The sequence below is a fragment of the Callospermophilus lateralis genome, chromosome 11 (genome assembly GCF_048772815.1).
Source record: "Callospermophilus lateralis isolate mCalLat2 chromosome 11, mCalLat2.hap1, whole genome shotgun sequence".
Classification (NCBI taxonomy): domain Eukaryota; kingdom Metazoa; phylum Chordata; class Mammalia; order Rodentia; family Sciuridae; genus Callospermophilus; species Callospermophilus lateralis.
Genome location: NC_135315.1, coordinates 50,044,837 through 50,052,426, shown reverse-complemented (window position 1 = coordinate 50,052,426; position 7,590 = coordinate 50,044,837). Strand labels below are relative to the sequence as shown.

The window sequence follows — 7,590 nt, the reverse complement described above, 5'->3', positions numbered from 1 at the left end:
GGTTCAAAACCAAATTCAATTCATAAAAGGTGTGATACAATATATACTATCACTCTATCATGTTCTTGAAATAGTTTGTATAAGGTGGCTATTATTGACCCTAGAGGAGATCTGAATGGTAAGCAAAGAAGAGAGGGAGGGAGGAAAAGAGGAAAGGATAGAGGCACCTAGATGACGCATCTAAAATGAGATGTGTTCCAAGGGGCAGAGACAAGGGAAAGGTCACATTTGGGAAGGGTGGCTGTGGTTTGGGCGGAGGAGAGCTAAAACAACCAAAAGCTTGGGACACTCATATGGCCACACTATTTTCCACCAGGCTGGGTCGCAGGTACTCATAGGGTATGTCTAGGTTTTCATTCCGGACTTCGATTTCCTTGTCCAGGACAGCCAGCTCCTCCCTGAACCTCTTCAGCACAGCCTTGGGCCCAGGGCTTGAAAAACGCTCCTCCTCATGCTGGCCCAGAGGCACCTGGGATGGAGAGGAAAACACAGCTTAGAACCTATGAGCCCCGTTCAGGGCACCACACCTCCCCCTTTGCCTCCTTCCCCAGGCCCTCGGGGCATCTGGTTCTCACCATAATGGGCTGGCGTCTGCCAAGCTGCCAAATGATGGACATCTGGAGAGTAGCCTGATTAACAGTGGGCAGTGTGGCCATCACTGTCTCCATAGTGGCATCCTTGGTAGTTGGTGGGGGCAGCCGCATGGTGCAGGGTGCATTAGGGATCCAAGAGAACCAATCCAACTAAATAGGAGCAGGAATCTAGAATCAAGGCCTGCTAAGCATGAAAACCCTTTGGCTCACCTGTATTCAGCTCCCTCCCCCCAGTGAAGTCCACAAATTCCCAGTTGCCCAGGTTAACAGTCAAGGTTAAGTACCTGGCCCAGGTGGATGGAAGAATGCTGCCCAGTGCAGGTGAAGATGCACATGGTGACAAAGTGGCAAGCCTGGGCCCGAGACTGGAGAGAGGTGGGAAACCCTACAAGAAGTGGGGAGAGTTAAAGTTGTGGGGTCAGGCATAGGAGCAGATCTGAGAGAGATAAGGCAAAGAGAGGAGAAAAAGGGTGGTAAAGAGGGATGCCAGCAACTCTCAGTGACCTGTGGAAATTGACCTGAGAGCCGGTGGGGGGGCAGGGGATGGAGGACCTCTGCTGGGAGGATCCCAATCAGTCAGGTGCTGGGGCTGGCTCACAAAGATGTCCACTTCTCAACTGTTCAGCATGCTGGTAGCCACAGTGGGGATACTTATGTCACAGAAATGGGCAAATGCTACCAGGCAGGGCTCTTTTTTCTGGGGAACCAGTTGTTAAACATTTTTTAGCACTACTCCTACTGTGTCTAGGAGGCTTTTGGATTTTATATGGGTTGGATATGCTTCTGGAAGATTCTATATAAGAAGAGAGGATTCTGGAGAGGTCTCTTATAACTTTTGTCTTAGTTCTGAGGACAGGAACTCTGATTACCTCCATCCTGGGGCCCTAGCAGCCCAATTTCAGTGATCTCTCGACACCAGTTCTGCAGCTCAGGGTCATCTCTCACAGCCACATCTGTCTTATAGTACAGATCCATAATTCCTTCCACATACCTGCCAGACAAGAGGTCAGGGCAAGAAGAGCTGAAGCTCTCAGCTCCTTGTTCACGTGGCCCATTCAGGGCATCCAGCTCCCCAACCAAGACACAGCCCTCCTGTTCTCCTAGCCTTCTTCTTCACCCTCACCCTCACCCCACCTGCCCTGCCTCCCTGCTTGCCTTACCGACGGATGATTTCCCAGAGCCGCAGTGCATCTTGAGCATAGTAGGAAGACTTGACTTCCAGGAGCCCCCGGTCAGCTAAGTCGTCAGGGGGACATAATGAGCTATAGGTCAGAAGGCCTCCAGCATGCCTCAGCAGATCCAGATGGCCTCCCCCACCTACGCTCACCACCTGAGGATTGAGGAGAGACAGTCAGGCAAGTCAAGCTGTCTGAGGCTAGAGCCAGCAAGGACAGTGAACCCAGAATCTGAATCCCCTCTTCTTTCCCCATACCTGGTCAAAAACTCCACAGTCTGAGAGCAGCCCATTCCTGGCCCGAAGGTTAATTTCCATGGTGTATCACAGGTGAGGAACTATAAGCTAAAAGAAGAAAAGCAGGCAAGGGCAAAGTCAAAAGAGATCTGTAGCAGGACCCTGCAGAAACCAGCGTGGAAAGGGGAGGAAAGAACAGGTCTTCAGGAAAAGCACAGACCTGGGGCTCAGTGGCCCCTCAACACCAAGAGTTCGCTACTAACCTGCACTGCCTAATTCCCTCCACAAAACACTGCCTTAGTGCTTTATAACTGAAAGAAATCACTCTCCTTTTCTTTCCATATTCTTTTCATAAGTTTAGGTGAATATTCTTCAAATTTTTTTTATCAAAACCCCCATAAGAATCTTTTTGAGACATTTTTTTCCTAATCTCACATTCATCCAAGAAATGTTAATGCTACAAACATTGTATATGTTTCTGTGCTATAATATCTATGCTTTATACATGAAGATAATATTTTTCACACACACATACACACACACACACACACACACACACACAGTGATTGTCACACACACCCCCTTGAGGGGAATAACAGTCCCCTTCAAGAAGGTCTGGTGAGACCTACACTTGCCTCCAGAACCTCCTGCTTCCCTCTCCCTTGTCCACCACACTCCCCTTCTTTCTGTTCTTCAGACAAATCAAGATCATTCTATGTAAGGGTCCCTGCACAGGCTATCCCACTAGCCTGGAACACCGAGGGCCCTTAACCAGTTCATTGGCTGGCTTCTTGTTTTCTTACCCTTTATGTCACCTCCTTGAGGGAACCTTTCCTGACACCCAATCTAAACTCACCATCACACTACCCTGCTCTGATTCCCTATATCATACTTGTCACAGCCCCTATATTGCAACACAATCTTTATAGTCTGCCCTCATTGGAGATGAAAATCCCAAAAGATCAGGACATTGTCTGATCCAGATGTTACCACTGGCATCTAGAATGATTCTTGCACCCAATAACTATTTTGAATGAGTGAATGTGTTGCCCTAATTGCTAGCTTTTCAAATCTTTTATGTGAAAGTCTTTTATGTTATTTGCATGGTCCCCTATGGATGGAATCTTTAGTCATTAGCCTGTATGTATGAATATCTGTGCTTTATAGATTAAAAAAAACAGTAATATTTTTTACTCCTCTCCCCAAGAAACCTGTTTGCCCCCTTGGGGAGGTGACAATTGAAAATGCAGGCCCTCTCCCACTCCCTAGCTCTCTTATTTTCCATTGCTGGTTCTCACAAAGCACTGAGATGTCAGAGGTGAGAATGTGCAGTGAGGTGGAAAGAGAAGCAGGCAAGAGAGTCGAGTTGGGAATAAGGTATTACCTTGAAGACAGGATGTACTGATGGAAGGCACCTCATGGTGGCCACAGCAAAGACCTCAGCCATCAAGTGTCCTCTCAGAAGATGAGACTGCAGCTCATGAAGCTGGAATTCAGAGCTACGGACCCAGCATTTGGCCAAGAGCCAGACCACTGGGGGATCCGTGGGCAGGAAAAGCGGTGGTGGAATAGATCCGATCTTTGGCAGTTGGAGCTGGAGCAAAGACAAGGAAAAGTTGGAAGAGGGGCTGAGTGTCAGGTGCCCAACCATTTCCCCTCTCTTGCATGTTACCTATCCCTTCTTCCTCCACATTTGCCTGTCTTTCTCCATCTTCCCACTCCAGCTACCATTTCTCCCCCCACCACCCTTCTCTTATCCATTCAGAGCAGTGCATTGATGTTGGACAAGCCTCAGTGCGCTCAGCCTTCAGCAGAAACTGAGCCTTCTCCAGCCTCCACTTCCCCTTTAAGTTCCCACAGTGTGGACAGGAATCAAACCCTTCATCCCACAGTCTTGTTCAGAAACCTCAGCCTCTCTCTGATCTTCCTACACCACCTCTGCACAGAGGACTGAGTCTTCAGTTCTCAGCTGCCGGCTAGACAATTTGAATGTTTCCCCATTGCCTCAAAATTGACAAGTCAAAACCCTACCCAGGCATTTTTTTTCTTCTTTACTGGTATGGACTGACACCCCCTTTTCCCCTCTTTTGGAATCCAGTTGAATCTCCCTCTGCACTCCTATCCATCTTTCCTCTCCGTCTCTATCCCCAGGGGAGTCCTTTACCTCCCAGAGCTATAGCATGAGACCCCAAACCTGGCACTAAACACAACTTCCCCTCTAGTGTGCCTACAACATCTTTCACAACAGCCATCCCCAGCTTCCCTTATCCCTACTCCTTAGCTTGCCTTAGGTTTTATCCTCTCACCTCATATTATTCGCCCACTCCAATCACAGAGAATCTCCTGACTTCTCTACCTCCGCTTCTCTGCCCAACACATCTTGCCCCTGGGGATAGGTCCTTCCTCTCCTCCCGTTTGTCTAAGTCCTGGCCCTCTTGCAGGGATTCCTTTCAGACTGTCTCTGACTTTAGTATTGTCTATATTTCCAATGAGGCTGCAAAACCCTTAAAATCAAAGACTTCACCCATTTCTTCATTTAATGACTCCTCCAGTGTCTCAGAGAGTGAGTCCTCAGCCAACTTGAATGAGGGGCTGATTTGAAACGGCCAACCAACAAGGAGCAGAAATACCAAGTCCTCTCACCTGAATGGCCATGGGTAAGAGTTGCCCATCAGGCTGCAGTTTCAGCATGACCAGAGGGGCAGCCAGGTGCTGTTGATGATTACAGATGACATTGGCCTTGATCCCATCCAGTAGGTAAAAATCAGCTTCAAACAAGGTGCCTTCCTGGGTGGGGGAGAGGGCAAGGGCTTCTCTCAGCATAAGGTGTCTTCTTCCCACCCTGATTCCCCAAATGGAGAAGAGAAGGAAATTGACTTGTCTTCATCACCTACTTTGTACCAGTAGTGGATTATGTGCATACTGTCTCATGAAATTCGTATACATTCTACTTGAATCATTCCCAGTTTTACAGAAAATGAAATAGATAATCAGAGAAGTTGGGTATTTTGTCTGAGTTCACACAGCTTACAAATAGAAGAGCCAGGATTCAAATCTAAGTCTGCCTGACCCTGTAATCCTCTGAATTTTCTCTATCAATTGTCCCATATTGTCCCAGATTAACAATCCTCTGGCCCTGATTGTACTGCACACTCCCTGAATCCATAGCACCAAGGCTCAGTCCCATTTTCTCATTTTGACTCAGTCTATCAACCATCCCACCTCATACACCCCACCCTTCACAATTGCACCACTCTCATGTGGGAAGAAAAGCCATGGAGCTGTACTTCTCAGGATTGCTCAGGATTTCTGTAGGAGTCCTTCTTGCCAATCAGCCATAAGCCAGGCCCATGGTGAACCCTACTGCAGCACAGTTGATGCTAACACCACTCCCATTTCACTGTTCAATCTCCTTAGGGTTCATACCTTGAGCTCCTTCTGCAACTGAGCCTGCAGTTCCTCCATCCCTGGAGGAAACACTAGGCGTTCAGGAAGCTGAATGGAGCGCCTCAGCAGCATGGGGTTGGCGCCATTGAGAAACTGATACCCAAAGAAGGCATCCTCCTTCCAGGACTGCCGCACTCGCTCTGGGGAATGGCAGTAGAGCATGCTATGAGACCTGAGATCCTGGTCCTCCTGACCCCCACCAAACCATCCTCATTTGACCCCAGCTTATCAGGGGATCTAAACCTCTGGTCTCCCAACCCTGGTTCTTTCATTAACCCAGACTGGGTGGGATCTAGGTGATAAAAGGTCCAGGGAGAAGTACTGGGGTAGGTGGGACTAACCAGCCAGCTTGCTGTAGCCACACCAAAAAATCCGGTTATAGTCATCCACATCATTCCAGTTACTCAGAATATTCACAGATCTTTTGACAGCCAGGTCAGCCAGCCTTCAGGGAAGAATAGGACAAACAGTTAGACACTGATTCGTAGACGCAAACACTACAGCCACGGGCACCTATCTTGGACTGGTCAGTCCAGTGCAGTACATAGGCCTATTGGCCTCCACTAGATCAAGATTCTCACCAGGGCCCCCTTGGTCTCACCCTACGGCCAGTGAAGCTTCAAAGTCAACTCTCTTGTTTTCCAGAAATCATTCATCTTCAGGGAGGTCAGATAAACTAGTCCCAGCCACATTCAGGACTAAGCCAGCCTTCTAGTTACCCCACCTGCGGGGGCAGAAATAAAATCAGGCATTGGTATTCCAGAGAATTAACCACTCATCATGAGTCAGGGGATGGGCGACTGTTGGGGTTTTTAGCCCTCATTCCCTCCCAACCTACGACCTGCGGGAGAGATGGGGAGAGCTCGCTCCAACTGGATGAGCCAAGAAAGGAGAGGGTCCCTCGCTGGAGGACAATCAGATGCATCAGGGAGACCAGTCAAAGCAGGAGCTGGTTTATTGAGAAAATACACACAGCTAATATAATGTACAGGAGCCAATCAGGATAAAGATCAGCAGGGTGGGGAGAGTTCATGTGTATACCCATCCTACAGGGTATATGATAATGGGTGACGCAAGCTGTCCACCAGGGCAGAAGGGTTCTGAGCCTATCCTAGAGGTGGTCCAATTTTTTGTCACAACCCACGGTAATGCCTTCTGGCTGACTGCCAGGCACCATCATAGCCATGATGACCCAGGACCAGGAAGCGGGTAGCAGCCAGCAAGTTAGGTTTCCTCTTTTCTGATGCAACATGCCCCACATGTTACATCATGCCCTACAGGGGACTAACTTGTACAACTTTCTTCTCTCTTCCAGTTCCTCTTCCCTGTGCTTCTTGAACAGGCCTTGAGAGTCTTCAACCACTGTGCAGCCTGAAAGTAAAGAGGGCATGGTATGACTTCACTGAGGGCCTGACCCTATCCCTATCTTCTTGGTCTTTCTAGCTGGCCCCTACAGCTTCATGTCCCTCTCCTGTCTCCTTGACACCTGTGCCAGTAACCTTCTGTTTTGACAATTCCCAAACAACTCCTGCCCTCCAGGTTCTAGCTTCCACATCTGCACGCACAAGCTCGCACCGCGCACACACACACACACACAGACCTTCAGCCTCTCTTGTGCCTTCTCACACACTTGTCCCTGGTGCTTACCAGTGCCCTCAGCAAGGCTCAAGATGTGGTTGCCCTGCACCCAACGGTAACAAGGGAACCTGTACTCAGGCCCTCCATCTCCAGGGCCCTTCACAGAGATCCAGTTGCAGAACCAGTTGTCATCCTTAATGAGGTGCCTTTTGCGCACTTTCACAAACAGCAGGGACCCCAAGTACTCTGAGACTTCCACCTTGAACTCCTGTTCCTGTAGGCGACAATTCAGCATCCATGCTGAGAGGTTCAGAATCAGTGGGACCCACAGGATTGTGTACTTGGGCTGGGTCTTGCTTCCCCTGGACTGCTTTCCCCGGACTTCAGGGAAAGGGGAGCGAGATAAAGGGAGTCCACATTGAGCAGGGGCCCCCAAGACCCTATTCTGAAATGCCAAATAACTCAACCCACAGTGAGAAGGTAAAGGACAAGAGATGGAAAGGTGCTCTCTTTCCTTACTAGTTTCCTCCCTATTTCATTGACTGGGTCAAGCGCTAGCAA

At 49.0% G+C, this 7,590-nt stretch overlaps 1 pseudogene; it reads right to left on the bottom strand.

Annotated features, from left to right (window-relative positions):
* Positions 1–289: 289 nt before the first annotated feature.
* LOC143642308 (polyunsaturated fatty acid lipoxygenase ALOX15-like) lies at positions 290–7,324 on the bottom strand (annotated as a pseudogene).
* Between the last annotated feature and the right edge of the window lie 266 nt (positions 7,325–7,590).